The following is a 21,964-nucleotide window of genomic DNA, read 5'->3' as shown; positions in this document are numbered from 1 at the left end:
CACATATGTGGTTTTGGGCCATGCTCTCAGTAGAAGTTCCAGGGAAATGTGATTGTCCAAAAGAGGTCCAGGATTTGTAATTGTAACTGCAGTTGCATTTATGTAGCGCTTACTACCCCTGATGAGGAATCGAAGCCCTTCACGGCGAGTGATTCAGAAAAGGGGGTGGTGATGGACAGAGTGCCTGAATTAAGCAGACCACTCTTACCCAGTCCAAAGATCAGGGCTTGATCCATCACCGTTTTTTAGCTCACTGCACCATCCCAGCTCAGAACTTGGCTATATGCAAATTAGTCTGTTCCTGTCCCAGTGCATGATGGGAACAGGGCAAACCAAACTACCAAGCCAATTCTTGTACTGGGAAGGAAACAAGCTTCCGGGGACCGGTTTCTGCCATTTCAGGCGTCGTCGGCCCGGCTTGCTTGAATCCTGATGGTGCAATGAGCAAGGGACTCACATCTGAGTATACCCTTCCACGCTTATGGTGGACAAAATGATTCAGAAAAGGGGGTGGTGATGAACAGAGTGCCTGAATTAAGCAGACCACTCTTACCCAGTCCAAAGATCAGGGCTTGATCCATCACCATTTTTTAGCTCACTGCACCATCCCAGCTCAGAACTTGGCTATATGCAAATTAGTCTGTTCCTGTCCCAGTGCATGATGGGAACAGGGCAAACCAAACTACCAAGCCAATTCTTGTACTGGGAAGGAAACAAGCTTCCGGGGACCGGTTTCTGCCATATCAGGCGTCGTCGGCCCGGCTTGCTTGAATCCTGATGGTGCAATGAGCAAGGGACTCACATCTGAGTATACCCTTCCACGCTTATGGTGGACAAAATGATTCAGAAAAGGGGGTGGTGATGAACAGAGTGCCTGAATTAAGCAGACCACTCTTACCCAGTCCAAAGATCAGGGCTTGATCCATCACCGTTTTTTAGCTCACTGCACCATCCCAGCTCAGAACTTGGCTATATGCAAATTAGTCTGTTCCTGTCCCAGTGCATGATGAGAACAGGGCAAACCAAACTACCAAGCCAATTCTTGTACTGGGAAGGAAACAAGCTTCCGGGGACCGGTTTCTGCCATTTCAGGCGTCGTCGGCCCGGCTTGCTTGAATCCTGATGGTGCAATGAGCAAGGGACTCACATCTGAGTATACCCTTCCACGCTTATGGTGGACAAAATGATTCAGAAAAGGGGGTGGTGATGAACAGAGTGCCTGAATTAAGCAGACCACTCTTACCCAGTCCAAAGATCAGGGCTTGATCCATCACCGTTTTTTAGCTCACTGCACCATCCCAGCTCAGAACTTGGCTATATGCAAATTAGTCTGTTCCTGTCCCATCAGGATTCAAGCAAGCCGGGCCGAAGACGGCTGTAATGCCAGAAACCGGTCCCCGGAAGCTTGTTTCCTTTCCAGTGAAGAATTGGCTTGGTAGTTTAGTCTGCCCTGTTCCCATGATGCACTGGGCCAGGGACAGACTAATTTGCATATAGCCGGGTTCTGAACTGGGATGGTGCAGTGAGCTAAAAAACGGTGATGGATCAAGCCCTGATCTGTTGACTGGGTAGGAGTGTTCTGATTAACTCAGATACTCTGTCCATCACCACCCCCTTTTTGAAATTATTTTGGCCACCATGAGTGTGGAAGGGTATGCTCAGACATGAGTCCCTTGCTCACTGCACCATCAGGATTCAAGCAAGCCGGGCCGAAGACGGCTGTAATGCCAGAAACCGGTCCCCGGAAGCTTGTTTCCTTTCCAGTGAAGAATTGGCTTGGTAGTTTAGTCTGCCCTGTTCCCATGATGCACTGGGCCAGGGACAGACTAATTTGCATATAGCCGGGTTCTGAACTGGGATGGTGCAGTGAGCTAAAAAACGGTGATGGATCAAACCCTGATCTGTTGACTGGGTAGGAGTGTTCTGATTAACTCAGATACTCTGTCCATCACCACCCCCTTTTTGAAATTATTTTGGCCACCATGAGTGTGGAAGGGTATGCTCAGACATGAGTGCCTTGCTCACTGCACCATCAGGATTCAAGCAAGCCGGGCCGAAGACGGCTGTAATGCCAGAAACCGGTCCCCGGAAGCTTGTTTCCTTTCCAGTGAAGAATTGGCTTGGTAGTTTAGTCTGCCCTGTTCCCATGATGCACTGGGCCAGGGACAGACTAATTTGCATATAGCCGGGTTCTGAACTGGGATGGTGCAGTGAGCTAAAAAACGGTGATGGATCAAGCCCTGATCTGTTGACTGGGTAGGAGTGTTCTGATTAACTCAGATACTCTGTCCATCACCACCCCCTTTTTGAAATTATTTTGGCCACCATGAGTGTGGAAGGGTATGCTCAGACATGAGTCCCTTGCTCACTGCACCATCAGGATTCAAGCAAGCCGGGCCGAAGACGGCTGTAATGCCAGAAACCGGTCCCTGGAAGCTTGTTTCCTTTCCAGTGAAGAATTGGCTTGGTAGTTTAGTCTGCCCTGTTCCCATGATGCACTGGGCCAGGGACAGACTAATTTGCATATAGCCGGGTTCTGAACTGGGATGGTGCAGTGAGCTAAAAAACGGTGATGGATCAAGCCCTGATCTGTTGACTGGGTAGGAGTGTTCTGATTAACTCAGATACTCTGTCCATCACCACCCCCTTTTTGAAATTCTTCACGGCGAGTAGCACACTACTTTGGCATCCAAGGTTAGTGGTTAATCCAGTGATTATTGCTGACTGTCATGTGCACCCAAGAAAAAAAAGTGAATGCGTTTTCTTCAGCTATTTTGTGATAAATTAATAGCCGTTTGGTGTGATTAGTGGGGGAATGTTATTTCCAGAAAATGGTTGGTGAGATAGATAGGCTGATGGAGATTAGGTACTGTTAGCTTGTGGGTATACGATTTGTTACCATGGCTGGGGCAGACAGCTTAAACATGCGAGTCTTAGTACATACATCAGTGAAACATTAACAGCACAAGCCAGCTATGTGGGAAGCCTAGGACAGCCCTTTAAAATACAGCTTGCAGTATCCTAAGCTTGGTAGAGAGTCTGTACAATTCACAAAGGGAGGTGGACAAATGCCTTCTTTTTAAAAAAAAGTATAATTTAATGAACTTCTCACTCTATTCTGCATTAAAGGTTGTTTCACTTACTCACTAAAAATTACTTATTTTGCACTGGCTCGGAGTATCTTTACAATGTGCAATGAGATATGCGCCTTGCTTTGTTACCTAATCCCATTCTAGGGTGCTTCAGCAGCACAGCAGAGCAACTTCTGCTATGCAAGGTACTGAGCACTAACGTCCAAAGTGTATGTTGTGTGTGTTTGTGAATGTGGCCATTGAGGCATATGCTTTGTTTGTATAAATGAAGCAGAGTAATGGAGGCCTGCGGGTTCCATTATGGAAGCTGCCAGCCTGTTCTCGTACACAAAGTGGGAGTGAGGTTTTTTCCCCCAGACAGCAGCAGTGTTCCAGGAGTGAAAGTATGAGAGAGCAGACCTAAATATTGAAGGTGGATATAGGAGAGACTTCCTACAACTTTGTAGCCACTTAGTAGAAGGTGGGAGCAAAGAGTGGTGTGGCAATCTCTGTTCATAATGAGAAGGGAACTTTAGGTAAGGGCAGAATGTTGTCTCATTTTTCCTGTGTTTGTGGCTGTTAATAGCCAGATACGGGCGGTTCACACCTCTCTGTGGCTCTGTTGTGGGAACTTCAGGTGGAGACAAAAATGCTGTGAAGAGTGTTATTCTGCACAAAACCTGAGTCTACAGAATAGCTTGGAGAGGCACTTGAAAAAGAATAACCATGCCAAACCAGTTCTGTGTATCAAAAATATAATCATATTTATCTGTGCACATACTGCTTGAAATACAAATTCAGGTTTATGAAATATAAATTAAAGCTTATAAGTGCACATGCTCTCTGAAATATGAACTGATCTTTATTTGTACACACCTCTGCAAATGTGAGTAAATGTTCCTGCCTGCCCTTGCTATCTGGTGCTTTCTGTTGTTCAGTGCTACTTGTTAACCAGTTAAGAAACTAGTTTAGAAGAAGTAAATGTGTTATAAGTGAAATTAATGTGCCAGCAGATAGGATTATGGAACTGATGTCAATGAAAAGAGGATCCCAGATATAAAGTGTGGCTAACAAGATTTTCCCCTCTGATAAGATATGCTGAAGGAAGTGCTAACTGACACAGTAGTGATCTAATGGTTGCAGTGTACTGGGACTTTGATGGATATATGTGTGATATTAAGCCAACTGCTGAAGAACATTTTTACACACCAATTTATTTTAAGTACAACCTACAGTGATTGTTTCACGTTGGTACCCTGTTGTGGCTGTTCGTATTCAGGAAAATACAGAGTCAACAGTGCCTATAATGTACCTTATATAGTCTTCACTGTATTAAATCAAATAACATGTTTGCTTCACTCCAAAATAAAGAATGATTCGTTTCTGAGAAGGAGAAAGGAATGCTGTCAGGATGTGTCCCTTTTCCTCGTGAACAACCAGCAGCACAAACCTACTCCTAGTTTCTTTTTCTCCTTCATCACTCCATGTGGAATAGGATGGGAAATCAGAATGAGTTGCAGTGGTCTATGTTGGTCTAGTTTTCAAGGCAGGACCAAAGATAAATATTTAAGGGTCCTGCCTTTTATATAAATCTGTGGGGTAAAACCTTTAGGTCTCATGTTACCCCTATTGCCACCTGCCAATATGGGTGCCTATCTTGACCTTGCCTTCTGTCACTCTAAGTGGGTGATACGAAAGTGACGGTCTGCTGTGTGGCCAAAGTGCGATACTAAGATGCACCAGAAAGTCATCAATGACTATGATTATCTCCACATGAGTGAAAACCACACGCCTGGAGTTAGACATACAGTCATGATAACAATAGTAGTCAACTGCACTGTAATCAAAAAAGCTATAAAGATTTGCCTTTACTGTACAAACTGTAACTTTGCATTGATAGGTTACATTGATCATAGGTAGCTGAGGAGGTGACATTGAGCAATTTCCTCTCTGAAAATAATAGGTGAATGTAAGGTTGAACACTTATTACATATATAGCGTTTTATGCACCACAAGGAGCACTTCAAAGTTCATGGAATACAAGCAGAGTTAATAATATGCAGTGTTGTTTTAGCCTTTGAAAAGCCTCATAGAAATCTTTGCAGTCGTGCAAATGTAATGGAGTTTTTCTCGCTTAAAACAAATAGTTATGAGGAACTCAAAGAAAGAGTTGGTTCCTGGCCCAGTGGCCCAATAATACCGTTACAAAGTATCATGATAAAATTGATCTATCAAATACTAATACGCTATAAACATAATGATCTCCCAAAATATAACCATCAAGCTTTCTAAATTGCCACCACGTCTGTCTTCTAATGTTATAAAGATGAAATAATTCATAATTTCTTTCTAGTTAAAAATATCAATCCTTCACAATGTCAAGAATATCTTACTCAATGTTCAAACAGTGCCAAGAATCAAATAAGGCTTATCAGTCTATCCAATATGCACAAATCAATCTTCAGCCATGTTCCGCCCCCAGGAGAACTTGGTATACAGAAGGGAGATATACTCAGGTTCCAAGATCCCCAGTTTCTTTTATATATCCATTGGTGTAACAACAATCCTGTCAATTCCATAAAACGAGATGGTGGCAGGGCTCTAGTCATGTTTCATTTGCATATGGCTGCAAACAAATTTTAATCACAAATTGTAATCGTCTTTTTAATTGGAAATATTGTGCATCCTCTTTTTAACTGGAAATAATGCGCAGTCCACATATTGCAGAGCACACAAGCATGCTATAACATAAATACAATGATCACTGCTACAAGTTATGAATTACCTTATATTGGCATTCCTCCCAGTGGGTAATCTTTTGTTCATTTTATTTGTGCTACCTTTGTGCTACCTTTACATGCCTGTACAAAAGGGGGTGGTGGATGCTTGATTCCGGTCTGGGAAAGACATGGCTTGGTAGTTCGGACTGGACTGTTCCCATGAGGCACAGGGTCAGAGCTGATTTGCATATAGCCAGTGTCTAACCCAGGGTGGTGTGGAGTGCAAAAAAACGATGGATTTAGGCCCAGATCCTTGTACTGGGGTGAATGTATGACATTGTTCTACATTCTGTCCATCAACTGTGTTTTTTGCAATTTTCACCCCGAGTGGGCTGGGTATGCTCAGACGTGAGTCTCAGGCTCTCCACACCACTGGAGTCAAGCTATCCAGGCTGATGAAGGCTGATAGCCAGAAACCGGTCCTTGGATGCTTGATTCCGGTCTGGGAAAGACATGGCTTGGTAGTTCGGACTGGACTGTTCCCATGAGGCACAGGGTCAGAGCTGATTTGCATATAGCCAGTGTTTAACCCAGGGTGGTGTGGAGTGCAAAAAAATGATGGATTTAGGCCCAGATCCTTGTACTGGGGTGAATGTATGACATTGTTCTACATTCTGTCCATCAACTGTGTTTTTTGCAATTTTCACCCCGAGTGGGCTGGGTATGCTCAGGCGTGAGTCCCAGGCTCTCCACACCACTGGAGTCAAGCTATCCAGGCTGATGAAGGCTGATAGCCAGAAACCGGTCCTTGAATGCTTGATTCCGGTCTGGGAAAGACATGGCTTGGTAGTTCGGACTGGACTGTTCCCATGAGGCACAGGGTCAGAGCTGATTTGCATATAGCCAGTGTCTAACCCAGGGTGGTGTGGAGTGCAAATAAACGATGGATTTAGGCCCAGATCCTTGTACTGGGGTGAATGTATGACATTGTTCTACATTCTGTCCATCAACTGTGTTTTTTGCAATTTTCACCCCGAGTGGGCTGGGTATGCTCAGGCGTGAGTCCCAGGCTCTCCACACCACTGGAGTCAAGCTATCCAGGCTGATGAAGGCTGATAGCCAGAAACCGGTCCTTGGATGCTTGATTCCGGTCTGGGAAAGACATGGCTTGGTAGTTCGGACTGGACTGTTCCCATGAGGCACAGGGTCAGAGCTGATTTGCATATAGCCAGTGTCTAACCCAGGGTAGTGTGGAGTGCAAAAAAACGATGGATTTAGGCCCAGATCATTGTACTGGGGTGAATGTATGACATTGTTCTACATTCTGTCCATCAACTGTGTTTTTTGCAATTTTCACCCCGAGTGGGCTGGGTATGCTCAGACGTGAGTCCCAGGCTCTCCACACCACTGGAGTCAAGCTATCCAGGCTAATGAAGGCTGATAGCCAGAAACCGGTCCTTGGATGCTTGATTCCGGTTTGGGAAAGACATGCCTTGGTAGTTCGGACTGGACTGTTCCCATGAGGTACAGGGTCAGAGCTGATTTGCATATAGCCAGTGTCTAACCCAGGGTGGTGTGGAGTGCAAAAAAACGATGGATTTAGGCCCAGATCCTTGTACTGGGGTGAATGTATGACATTGTTCTACATTCTGTCCATCAACTGTATTTTTTGCAACCTTTACATGCCTTGCACCTTCCACATAGGAAGAACGAACATTGTTCAATTATCCACCCCTCACTGTTTTGCCTGTGAACCAGGATTTCTTTAATAAACCTTGATTTCACAAGAGGATGTGGTGTAACTGAACTGCAAATTATAAGATCTTATTTTACTAAACGTCAGACTATAGTGAGCATGTATTTTATAGTTGATGACTCTTCATTATAAGTGGTAGTCAGCCTAGCTTGGTTTCGTTCCATCATCTTATCTCTCTTGGCTTGGAGCTATCCCTTTGTAATTTACTCTCCTTTTCACTTGTGGCCCAGAGTATTATATTGGGGTAACTCTTGGCCCTAAACCTATGAAACAGTCTCTTTTGTTCATTCTGAAAGGCCTGCTGGGTACTACAATTACGTTTTTCTCTCAAGAGTTTCCTTTCTTGGGGGTGGAATGATGTCTGCTGGCATGTAGAATACTGTTACCTGCCGTCCTCATGCAGTGTAGGCTAGTACGTATCGTAGTGTCTTTAAGGTATATACGCACCACATCTAGGAAAGCTACATGCACTTGTGTATTTTATGTGTGAACCTAATATTACGATCAATTCTGAAGATATAAGTAAAAAATTCCTGTCACTTCACACTGGATCCATCCCAAATGACAAAAAGGTCATCTATGTGCTGAATCCACAAATAATCACATGTTTTGTTTAAAGGTTTTTGAAGGTTTTAAGGTTTGGTTTGATGTTTTGTTCAATCCATACAGTCCTCACATGTTGTTCGTCCCACTAACCCATGAAGATCCTTGCATAACTGGGTGTAAAACAGCTGATCATCGCAGTGCCAATGAGCTCGGTCTGTACCAGTAAGACACTCACTTTCATCAAGGTTAGACACAAGTTACACACAGGAAAAGAAAAGGTATTTTGTGTTTGTAAATACAGCTTTGATCTAGGAAAGAGTGTATCCTGTATGTTCTGCTGTTTAGAATGTATTAATGGGGGACTATGCACCTTATTTTAAGAATGCCTATTATCCTTTAAGATAGGATGAGACATAGACTAACCTCACTTGTTTGAACAGTTTGTGCTACATTAATAAAGTGTTTTGTTTAATTAATGATTGTTACTTAAGGCTGAAATGTGTTATATTATATTTTTCACCATTTAACCTTTATAACATTTAAAGTAGCTGAAGTTGACTTGGTCGCATTATATTGCTATAGAAGTGGGACATGTTCGACTGTTAGTCACATCACAGTGCTAATATGTAGAATAAAGGAAATGGTTGCGTTCACGGGCAATATGTATAAAGTGCTAACATAGTGTGTAGTCAGCTGTGAATTAAAGAGGGGAAGTAACCATTGCAATTGAGGAGACCTCAACTATTTTTTGGATAATAAATACCTACTCGTTCTCACCAGGAAATGACCAAACATCTACTAGGTCAAATAAAAGCAAAGGTATAGCAAGCATGTTTGTTCAGTGAGTAGAAATGTGTATAGGTATAATGTTTTCTTGAGGTTTATTTGTTTTAGTGTAATTCATTTTTATTTACTTTTTTTTTACTGCATTGATTTTACGAGGGGTCAGGCAGAGATGACAAACAATTATTCCAGTTCCAAGACCTTCATTTCGGTCGCTAGGACCATAAAAGTGTACAGACATAAAAAAGTAGCATTGTAAATTTAAAACAAGCTAAACAGTACAAAGGACACCTATTCCATCAGAGGAAATTTGCCTACACATGACAACATAGCATTTTCATCAATAGAGTAACATTGCTGTAGTGGCGAGGACGAGGAGAAAAAAAAATAGAAAAAAACACAGTACATGGGCAGGAATACCTGGTAGCATATCAGTTCATTTAGTGTAAATCGACCCAATGCATGCGACATAACAGCGGTTAATACAATAAATAATGAAAACTACGAGATTCAGTTTAAAAGCTACATTTAACATACACATTTTAATAGCTGTTACCCATTATTAGGCAGTGAGATAGCCAATGCGTTGGACGCTTGTGTTGATACTGTAATCTGTCTGATGGTTTTTATTTGTCTTTCCTTTTCTAAAAATGCCTATCTCCTCCGCCACATTGCGTTTAGAAAACGGGAGACAGCAGAGACAACTGACTTGGAGGTGTTGTGCTTCAGAACTCTAAATGACGCCTTACATTGCACAAACCCCAGATTCCGACACAGTTGTATAAGCCAGCACCGCCTTGCTGCTTTGTACCCGGGGCAAAAGAATAAAACATGCAGTTCAGACTCCTCCTGGTGGTTACATCCTGGACACCCACATAGGGGCAGTTCGGCCCATTTGGAAGTGAAGGCCCGGAGGGGTAGGGTGCTATATCTGAACTAGACATATAATTTCCTTGCTGTGAACGGTAGGATGTCATCCAGAAAGGGTTCTAGGTTATACTCCTCCTTTACAGTGAGGAATTGTATAGGTGGAACACCTAAATTCGGATTAACTTGAATTAACCTAAATGGCCTCCAGCAAACAATTGATATAATCCTTATGAATTACATTTTGCTCTGTGAGTCTCTGTGTTGAAAGTTTCTGCTACATATATGGACCATTATAATTTGCAAAGCTAATGAGTATGAGTATGTCAAGTTGTCTTAAGAATGCATGTTATAATGAACATCCCAAAACATGTAGGGCCTCATTTACAAGAACTGACGCATCTCTGTATTGCGAGAGCTATGCGTCAAATTGACTTGCGATTCGCTTCTTCATTTCTAAACGCCATGGATGTGCCATATTTACAAACTTAGCATCACTTTTCAATGTGTAAATCTTCACAAAAGATATAAAAAATGACAATTTCCTTGAAATTAAAATTGGCACACTTGACAGTAGGGAGCCATGGAACAGGTAGAAGAGAGCAGCAACCAGGACAAATACTCTAACAACCCCAGCACCAGCCAGGGTGTGAAGACAGACTCCCAGGCGAAGAGGAAGTGCAATTTCAGTGAGAAGGAGAATGGCATCTTGATCACTGAGGTGACAGAGCACCAACATCAGCTCTGTCACCACAAAATTGTCAATAGGGAAGAAAGAGGCCATTTGGAAGCCCATAGTGGTCAAGATCAACAGCGTAGGAGAAAAGAAGAGGACAGTCACTGACTGTAAATATGCTGGCATAACTATAAACGCAGGACAAAGGAGAAACTGGTCAACCACCTGAAGGAAGCCGTGCAGATTGGAGGAAGAGGCATTGTGCCCCAAAAGGAGCCTGATGCCTTTCAGTAGCAGGTGGCAGCTGTCATCTCAGATCTCAAGAGTTGGTGGCAGGAGTTCCAGGACAGTGCTGGCCAAGAGGAACAACCAAACCACAGGGTAAGTCGAAACAAGGGGCATTGTGGGCAAAAAGGTCATGTTGTGCACTGCTGCTACCTATGTCCCAGCACTCCACTGTACTGTATGTAGCAAAAAGGGCAGGAATCTGGGTCATGCACTGTTAAACATCATGTTTACCTTCACCATCATACCATCACCTACCTTCACCAAGCAAAAACAAAAAAAATGAACTTGAGCTCTGAATAGCCACCACGTCCATACAGTGGTGCAAGCATTCCCATTCCCTCCAACTCCCCCACCGCACACTTACTCCCAAGAAACATCTGTCTACCAACTCACAAAACATTGAATAGGTAGCACTGAAACTAAACTGGTGGAGTGTATACCGAAACAATGAGAGATGGTGTATCCTCCACTCATTTTTACCTCCAAAACATTTTTGCCAGCAAACGATTTCAAGTTGGCAGTTCAAGCGCTAGTTATCCCGAGAGTGGAGTACGGAAGTGTATCTTTGTTTGGCCTCCCTAAAGCGACGACAGCACCCCTAAGAGCCTCAATAAATGCAGCAGCGAGACTCATCACTGGTTCAAAGAGAAGCTCCCATATTTCCCCAGACTTAAAAGCCTACCGTTTGAAGCCAGAATTCACCTAAAAATAGCATGCATGACTCATAAGGCCTTACACCACAAAGCACCCTGCTACCTCGCACAGAAGTTGACGATCTCGGTTGGGACAAGAGCCTCAAGAAACGCTGAAAACCTACTACTGAAACCCCAAAGATTAAACAGGAAGAAAACATATATAAGAACCTTCTCTGGGATGGGGCCCAGAATTTGGAACTCACTTCCCCCAGAAACCAGACAAAATGCCTCTACCGTTTCATTCAAAAAGGAAGTGAAAGCTTTTACCATGGCGAAACTCACCTACCCATAGTCCTACCCATAGTCCTACCCATAGTCCAAGGTATCGCTGGGACCAAGCACCCCCTCACCATTAACACCTACATCGATAAGGGGCCTTCCAGACTTTCTACACGCTGACCGTGACCTAACTCAACGGTTTTATGTTGTTCCTGTACCCTAATGCCTCAATTTGCACTATGTGTTTTGTATTCTTGATGTGCCTACAGTTATTCGTTTCTATACCCAGCCTGATTGAATGTATAGCGCTCTGATATCCACAAGGATCTTGTTCGCGCTATATAAGACCTTCAAAATAAATAAATAAATCATATGGAAGGAGGAATCTGTTTCTTAATAGCACCCAGGGGGCACTGGTCTACACCCTAGCAGCCAACAGCAAGGCGTCTCAAAAACATCCTGACCGGGTCAAAGTGTCTAAAACCAAGAAGAGATGCTCTGCAATCATCCAATGTCTTCCAGTTTACCCACAAAACCTGGGATGTGTCACTTCTTCTGGACATTACCAGGGTCCCCTATATTGTCTGTTGTTAGTGGGGAGGGCAATGACGCCTCTATCAATATATCCGGGTTAACAGGGTTGCTCACATGGCTCACATTTCCCCTTGTGCTCTCAGGCATGAGGCTTCACTTGAATTCCACACAGTCTTGATCATCACTGCACAGGTGCTATCTGGAAAAGTATGATCTTGTGATTACCATGGGTGATTGTTCCCTATTTGTATTCCGTACATCTCTGTCCTGATAATTTAGGAGACGTACAATTACTGCTCTTGGTGGGTCTCCAGGATGGTGTTTCACCATCAGCACTGGAATTGGACTGTGAAGGGAACCCATGCTTTGTTGCCAGGCTGTGAGGAAGCATTCTGCATTTGCATTGTCTATTACCTGGGGCAGACCTAGTATGTGAATAATATTTCTGCAGGACTTGTGCTCTGCAGATTTGGCTCTATCTTCAAGGCATTTCATGGCTTCTAACAATTTGGAAACATGGCCTTGCATTTCATGAATCTGACCTTCTGAAGCTGAGATGCTGGTCACTGTCTCTGTTATTCACTCCATCGCCTTATGAATATCTTGTCTTAGCAGGAATATGTCTACCCAGAACACCTCCATCTTTTACTCTACAGAGAGTCTGGTGCCATTTATGGTATTGTCTCACTTGATCCTGTCTCACACTTGCTGAGTGAGATATGCTATAGATGGTTTGCCCTGACCTCCCTCTATGGCGCTAGGATGTATTGCTCCATTTTTGCCTGTAACATGGTGGCTTCCTTTATCCTGGACTCAATAACGGCAGTACCCCCTTGCGTCTGGGAGCATCGCTGGGCACCTTGGGCCCGATTCACAGAACTAACTTAAGACAAAATCCCAAACTTACTACCATTTTGGTATTCACAGAAGGCACTTACTCATTTTGGTATTCACAGAAGGCACTTACTCATTTCGGTATTCACAGAAGTTAGGAGTCCAAACTTTAGGACTCCTAAATGCCTTCTGTGAATACCGAAAGTCTTAAAATTAGGATTTTTCTCAATTTAGTAGTAGTAAAGTTAGGACTCCTAACTTTCGGACTCCTTAATGCCTTGTTTGAATACCGAAAGTCTTAAAATTAGGATTTTTCTCAGTTTAGTAGTAGTACTGTTAGGACTCCTAACTTTAGAACTCCTAAATGCCTTCTGTGAATACCGAAAGTCTTAAAATTAGGATTTTTCTCAATTTAGTAGTAGTAAAGTTAGGACTCCTAACTTTCGGACTCCTAAATGCCTTCTGTGAATACTGAGTCTTAAAATTTGGATTTTTCTCAACTTTACTACTACTAAACTGAGAAAAATCCTAATTTTAAGACTTTCGGTTTTCACAGAAGGCATTTAGGAGTCCTAAAGTTAGGAGTCCTAACTTTACTACTACTAAATTGAGAAAAATCCTAATTTTAAGACTTTCAGTATTCACAGAAGGCATTTAGGAGTCCTAAAGTTAGGAGTCCTAACTGTACTACTACTAAACTGAGAAAAATCCTAATTTTAAGACTTTCGGTATTCACAGAAGGCACTTAGGAGTCCGAAAGTTACGACTCCTAACTTCTGTGAATACCGAAATGAGTAAGTATCTTCTGTGAATACCAAAATGAGTAAGTGCCTTCTGTGAATACGAAAATGGTAGTAAGTTTAGGATTTTGTCTTAAGTTAGTTCTGTGAATCGGGCCCTATGGGTCTCCGGGCACTAATGTTGAATTGAGCCAGAAGGCAAAGATCGGAGGTTACATGGCCTAGGCTGCCGAATCTGTAGGTGCAGCTACAAGACAGGGCGTAAAAAGAAGGAAGGGACCCACAGAGGGCTGGTTGGTTACCAATTTCAGCAAGCTGTTGTATCTAAGGGCAGCAGCTCAGTCAATGTCATAGATGGGGATGGAGGCTCAGCACCAGACTCCCCCAAAAGCTGACAGAGGGCAGGAGGTGAAGCCCCGGAGTCAGTGCATTGCTTTCCTAATTTCCCACAAGGCGTAAACCCTTGATTTTTCACACCCAATGCCCAAGTGAAAGCCAGGTCAATTCTCTAATGAAGGGTGATCCAGGCCTCTAACCCCACAAGATACATTGGAGGTCTAGGTCTTTCTATGATGTTCTTAGTGGCACCTCTGGTGAAAATGCGTATGCACGTCCCCTTTATCTTCACGTGTAGTTTGCGGCTCCAGACAAATAGGGCAACACACTACTCCTCCTCTCCATATGTGATGTCACTGGCAGAGAGCCTCACACAGGAGCGCCACCCACATCAAAGTCACCATGGAATAACTCCAAAGTCCAGATTCCCAAGCCATTGGGGGAAGACAGCATCAATCAGCCACCTTCTGCCTCCAGTCAAGCCTGAGCCACAGCAGTTCTCTTCAACTAAGCCTCAGGGCGAAGAATCACCATGGAGAAGCACGACCAGCAGCATGGGCATCCACCATGGATGGTTCCCTCCCAAATCAGAACCCAAGAAGCATCACAGTGTGGCCACCACCTAGCAGGGCTCAAAGCCTTCGCAGGCCTCCCACCAAAAATTCACTGCAGCCACAGATGATCCTTCGCCTCTATATCTCCTGAAGCCAAGGTCCAAGCCATGGCCCGACACAACAGCACCACAGCTTCCCCATGCCTCTTTGTGCTAAAAGAGCCACAGGGAAGAGACAGGGTAAAGCTGAGGTGGTAGTCAGTTCTAACCTCTCCACTCCAAGCAGGACCTAAGATGTCTCTATCAGCCCTTCGGTCTGCTGCAAACAATAACCAGGGACTGCCATTTATGTCCTTGATATAAACAACAACTGAAATTACATGTGCTGCCAATCCTTTTACTCGCTTGTTCTAGATAGAACACCTGACTATTAAACAAATGTTCCTGACAACAAATGTCTGTTTGACTTTTATTTTATTTTGAAAAAAGGGGGGGATTATATTTTTTTTATTATTAGAATATCCGCAGATTTTTTCAAAGTGATTTTAGACTAAGTTTGTGACCTTATATACAATATACAACTCTTATTTTTACAAACATAGTAATACTTTTTGAATAGAACTCTTTTACAAAACTTTACAGACAACATATAGTACAATAACACTCAGTCACACTCCTCACAAAACCACACTATTTACATATCAACAGACAAAATGACAAAAAGAACATATGAATTATATCTACAATGTAATCATTTGATTTACAATGAAGCCTTAGAACTTAATCTTGTATTTACATAGCTTTTCAAAAGTAAATATTATCCAATTCTTGGTTTTTAAAGGCTTGAGAGGTCTACGCGTTTCGAACTCATATGAATGAATGAGTTCTCATCAGGACCAAGGTCTGTGAAAAGAAGAGGGGGAAACTTGACTTTGACGGTGAGTTCTTCTTCCAAACCGGTGGAGTGGCAATGGGATGCCCTTTTGCCCCGGAATTGGCCGTGCTATTTATGGCCAAATACGAATAGGCTTTTGTTTACAAGAACAACCCCTACATAAAATGGATAAGCCATTGGTATCGGTACATCGACGATATTTTTTTCATATGGAGCGGCCCAATAGAAGAACTTGAACGCTTCCATGATTGGATTAATAACAGGGTACCAACTATAAAATTCAGTATGGAATACTCGTTGGAAAAAATGCCGTTCTTGGATGTAGAAATATACCCACATGAAGGAGAACTCATAACAACGCTATACAAGAAATCAACTGACCGCAACAGGGCATTACATTTCAAAAGCGCCCATCCACGGAGCTTAAAAGAAAATCTCCCGTATGGTCAGTACTTACGGTTGAAACGTAACTGTCAGATCAAAACGGAATATTGGAAACATGCGGATAAACTTACTGAAAATCTACTACTACGAGGCTATCCTAAAAAACTGCTAGTAAAATCTGCCAAAAGAGCCTGGTGGACACCTCGAGAAAGCCTTCTAGAAAGAAGAACAAAAAATACCACAGACAGGTTGGTGTTTGTTTCGACATTTTGCCCAAATTCAAATGATCTAAAAAAGGTGGTAAAACAAAACTGGCATCTTCTACGGAATCTAGATCAGACTTTTAATCAAGAACCACTCTTCGCTTTCAGAAAAAATCACAGCGTTGCCAATCAGCTGATTAGAGCGGCACTGCCCAAACCATCAAACCCGGATCTAAGAACTATGTTCAATCTCCCTCCAATCCAGGGACACCGAAAATGTGGCACATGTACGTGTTGTGACACTACGGTCGAAGGAACGGTTTTCACCTATAATCACATCAGCTGGAAACACGAGAAATTTTCAAATTGCAAAACACGCAATGTTGTATATGGAATCATTTGCCCATGTAAATTGGCATACATTGGGAAAACGAATCAAGAAGTGCGCCTACGAATTCAACAGCATAAGTCCAGAATCCGTAATAATGTGGCCACTGCTCCTCTGGTCAATCACTGGAAAGAAAAACAGCACAAAGAGTCAGAGGTGATTTGGACAGTGATAGCCAAAGTCGAAAACGACACCAGAGGGGGCAACCTTGATGAGAAACTCACAAAGATGGAAGCAATGCTAATAGTTAAATTTAACACAGCATTCCACGGGCTCAATGAGATGTCTGAAATGTTTAAACTATAAAGGCAAGGTGGACTGAAGTCTTACGCTTCCCACATGACTTGAACACTGACTGTGCCGGACCAACGTTGTCGGCCCTGTGCCATTCTAATCGCATATAAACCATTCAGGTCCACAGACACCGCGAGTTATAATGTTTATTTGGAACACAACATAACCGCTCGAGCAACAGCACAATTTATAGAAATGGCCACAAACATCTCCCATTGGACATGGACGCTGTGAGCCTAATACTCAGATGGACCATGTGTGAACCAACGAACGACTCGTGAAGTGTTAAACTACTTGCATAGAGGTGGACGGGAGAATACCAACAGCCGGAAACTACGTATCCCAGACACACCGCTCCCTGCCACACAGGGGCGGGGATGCTTAAAGACGGACTAACTTCAGCAAACTACATCCGCCCACACTCCCAGGATCCTTTGCGGACCCGGAAGAGCAGGACGACTCAATCACGGAACGCTTCCCAGCGCCGAGAAACTTGCCGGCAGGTAAGCCACACGCTGGTTTGAATCCCGACAACCCATTCAGAAACAAGGGACGGACGCTGACTTCAGCTTTCCATTTCTAGATTCAAGTCTGAAGTGCCACGGACCACCGTTTGATCCGACACTACACCGGCGGCTTGGAGACTCAGCACCAAAACCGAAGGTGAGAGTTAGACGCCATGTGAACTCATGAGTTCCCCCCGCCCAACAACCGCAACCTTCAGAGCTAATACTCACAGCAATTTGTTCTTTACAGATAACTCGAGCGCCCAGAGTCGTCAACAAGCCTGGCCCCTCCCGAACCATGTAAGCATGAAAGTGAATGGAGTCTGAATGTGATGCAAAGTGCTCATGATTTTAAAAGTTATTGATGGGATACAATCATTTTTCCATAACAGAGAGCTGGGTGTCCAGATTACCTACAGTTGTGTTGCTGGTTTCTTAGTGACTGAGAGGTAAGAGATAGGAGTAAGCAATAGGAGGAGTAGGTGTTACGTCAAAGCTCCAACAGAATACCAATAAGTTTCCCCCTCTTCTTTTCACAGACCTTGGTCCTGATGAGAACTCATTCATTCATATGAGTTCGAAACGCGTAGACCTCTCAAGCCTTTAAAAACCAAGAATTGGATAATATTTACTTTTGAAAAGCTATGTAAATACAAGATTAAGTTCTAAGGCTTCATTGTAAATCAAATGATTACATTGTAGATATAATTCATATGTTCTTTTTGTCATTTTGTCTGTTGATATGTAAATAGTGTGGTTTTGTGAGGAGTGTGACTGAGTGTTATTGTACTATATGTTGTCTGTAAAGTTTTGTAAAAGAGTTCTATTCAAAAAGTATTACTATGTTTGTAAAAATAAGAGTTGTATATTGTATATAAGGTCACAAACTTAGTCTAAAATCACTTTGAAAAAATCTGCGGATATTCTAATAATAAAAAAAATATAATCCCCCCCTTTTTTCAAAATAAAATAAAAGTCAAACAGACATTTGTTGTCAGGAACATTTGTTTAATAGTCAGGTGTTCTATCTAGAACAAGCGAGTAAAAGGATTGGCAGCACATGTAATTTCAGTTGTTGTTTATATTGCTTGTGGCAAGCAGTGCTGTTGGGAGCCCGAACCCAGTAGTTTTTGTTAAAGGTTTCACTTGCAGACGGCGGTCTGTGTGGTCCCTGATCTCTTGAAATTTGAGAGATTTCAAATTGTTAATTGTTCTTTTGTCTTGTCGTTGCCCACTTGACAGTTAGGCTTGCTTTTCTGCGGTGGTAGTCTATTTGTTAGAGTGACCTTTTGTCCATTGAAGACTTGATTGTTGATCAGCGTGGTAGTATGAGTGAAAATGAAACTTTTGCGTATACGGAAGACCATATAAAAAACCTACTAGCAGATCCCCCCCTATTTGCTTCTGCTTCTCTGAGTGTCTCAGCTCAGAACCAGAATGAAATAGATAAACTGACACGCCTTAAAAAGAAACAAATCCGCACAGACCTGCATGGTCATTTTTTGTTACAGCATTTGAGAGGAGGCACGATCCCTACAGGCTTACAGGTTAAAAACGTACCTGTAATATTTACAGAAGATCCCATATATAAGAAGGGATACAGTTATATAGAAACAAAATGCAGCCGGGATCTAATGGTGTTAACTATTGAAACAGCTCAAAGACTCTCAAAAGTACAATTACAAGAAATAGAGGCATTAGAAACATCAATATCTACCAATCAACTTATTACGGATTCAAAAACATTACTAGAGAAATTACATAAAGAAATTGGTGAGTTCAAAGATTATACAGTCAACCAAAAAACAGTACAATTCGAAAAAGACAAGAAGAATTTTAACTTAGAAAAAGTATATCCATACTTACAAACTGATTTTTACTCAAAGCCTGATTCGAGAAAACATTTACAAGAATACCAAGGACGATCATACAATAAATTTACAACGTTCTCAGATACATCATCGGCTAGCGGAAACGAAGGAGACGAGCCTACACCAAGACGAAATAACAACAGGAGAGGTGGATTCCAACAAAACCAGGGACCCCAACAACAACACCAGGGACCTTTTTTAGGCAGAGGCCAGTCTACATCACGAGGAAAAACCCGCTTTGCCCCCCAAACATGGGAAATGTCAACAAGACGACGCAATTACAAAAACTAATACCGTCACCAATATTCAATTTGTCTAAGAAAGTCTTGACATCCGAAGAGGAGAAAATTCTTACAAAAGGACTCACCTTCGTCCCTACCAAATACACAAACTTTGTGAAACTGAAGACTGAGGTCATCGAGTTTTGCAGAAAGATAAGACTAAAAACTTACTTTAATGAACAACCTTACCAACCTAAGCTTGAAATAACTGGACTTCGAAATAAATCTACCTTCTGCCCACCCACAAATAAAATACCAAAGGAGGTGATTACGTTTGAACGGACCTTGTTGTCAGCAGTAATGGAAATGGAAACAAAGAAAAAACATCTCAAATTCAATTTATCAAAATCAGAGTCACAAGCCTTGAATAATCTGAAAATGGATACATCAGTTATTATCAAGCAGGCCGATAAAGGCGGTTCTATTGTAATCTGGGACAAAGACTTGTATAAAACAGAAGTCAAGAGACAATTGAGTGACGTCACATGTTACAGAAAGGTGAATAAAGACCCGACCTTGGAACTAAAAAATGAACTACACAAGATTGTAGACGAAGGCTTCGAAAAAGGTTTTCTTGGAAAAAAAGAGTATGAGTATCTAAAAATAAAACACCCCAGAACTCCTCTTTTTTATGTATTACCAAAAATACATAAGAATGAAACAACGCCCCCAGGACGCCCAATAGTGTCCGGGTGCGATTCCCTAATGGAACCTATTTCAAAATTTGTGGATTTTTTTCTTAAACCCTTCTTGCAGACTGTAAAATCTCATATCCAAGACACTACGGATTTCATCAAAAAGCTGATGACAATAAAATTTGAAAAAAAATTCCCAAGTGATGGTGACAATGGATATCACCTCACTTTATACATCAATCCCGCAGGATGAAGGCATTTATGTCCTAGAAGCAGTCCTTGAAGAAAGATCAAGACCTCACCCAATACCAACGGATTTCATCTTAAGACTGGCAGAATTCGCACTCAAAAAGAACTACTTTAATTTTGACGGTGAGTTCTTCTTCCAAACCGGTGGAGTGGCAATGGGATGCCCTTTTGCCCCGGAATTGGCCGTGCTATTTATGGCCAAATACGAAGAGGCTTTTGTTTACAAGAACAACCCCTACATAAAATGGATAAGCCATTGGTATCGGTACATCGACGATATTTTTTTCATATGGAGCGGCCCAATAGAAGAACTTGAACGCTTCCATGATTGGATTAATAACAGGGTACCAACTATAAAATTCAGTATGGAATACTCGTCGGAAAAAATGCCGTTCTTGGATGTAGAAATATACCCACATGAAGGAGAACTCATAACAACGCTATACAAGAAATCAACTGACCGCAACAGGGCATTACATTTCAAAAGCGCCCATCCACGGAGCTTAAAAGAAAATCTCCCGTATGGTCAGTACTTACGGTTGAAACGTAACTGTCAGATCAAAACGGAATATTGGAAACATGCGGATAAACTTACTGAAAATCTACTACTACGAGGCTATCCTAAAAAACTGCTAGTAAAATCTGCCAAAAGAGCCTGGTGGACACCTCGAGAAAGCCTTCTAGAAAGAAGAACAAAAAATACCACAGACAGGTTGGTGTTTGTTTCGACATTTTGCCCAAATTCAAATGATCTAAAAAAGGTGGTAAAACAAAACTGGCATCTTCTACGGAATCTAGATCAGACTTTTAATCAAGAACCACTCTTCGCTTTCAGAAAAAATCACAGCGTTGCCAATCAGCTGATTAGAGCGGCACTGCCCAAACCATCAAACCCGGATCTAAGAACTATGTTCAATCTCCCTCCAATCCAGGGACACCGAAAATGTGGCACATGTACGTGTTGTGACACTACGGTCGAAGGAACGGTTTTCACCTATAATCACATCAGCTGGAAACACGAGAAATTTTCAAATTGCAAAACACGCAATGTTGTATATGGAATCATTTGCCCATGTAAATTGGCATACATTGGGAAAACGAATCAAGAAGTGCGCCTACGAATTCAACAGCATAAGTCCAGAATCCGTAATAATGTGGCCACTGCTCCTCTGGTCAATCACTGGAAAGAAAAACAGCACAAAGAGTCAGAGGTGATTTGGACAGTGATAGCCAAAGTCGAAAACGACACCAGAGGGGGCAACCTTGATGAGAAACTCACAAAGATGGAAGCAATGCTAATAGTTAAATTTAACACAGCATTCCACGGGCTCAATGAGATGTCTGAAATGTTTAAACTATAAAGGCAAGGTGGACTGAAGTCTTACGCTTCCCACATGACTTGAACACTGACTGTGCCGGACCAACGTTGTCGGCCCTTGTGCCATTCTAATCGCATATAAACCATTCAGGTCCACAGACACCGCGAGTTATAATGTTTATTTGGAACACAACATAACCGCTCGAGCAACAGCACAATTTATAGAAATGGCCAAAAAAACATCTCCCATTGGACATGGACGCTGTGAGCCTAATACTCAGATGGACCATGTGTGAACCAACGAACGACTCGTGAAGTGTTA

This window comes from Lissotriton helveticus, chromosome 2_1 (genome assembly GCF_964261635.1).
Source record: "Lissotriton helveticus chromosome 2_1, aLisHel1.1, whole genome shotgun sequence".
NCBI classification, from domain to species: Eukaryota; Metazoa; Chordata; class Amphibia; order Caudata; family Salamandridae; genus Lissotriton; species Lissotriton helveticus.
Note: the sequence above shows the minus strand (reverse complement) of the source record.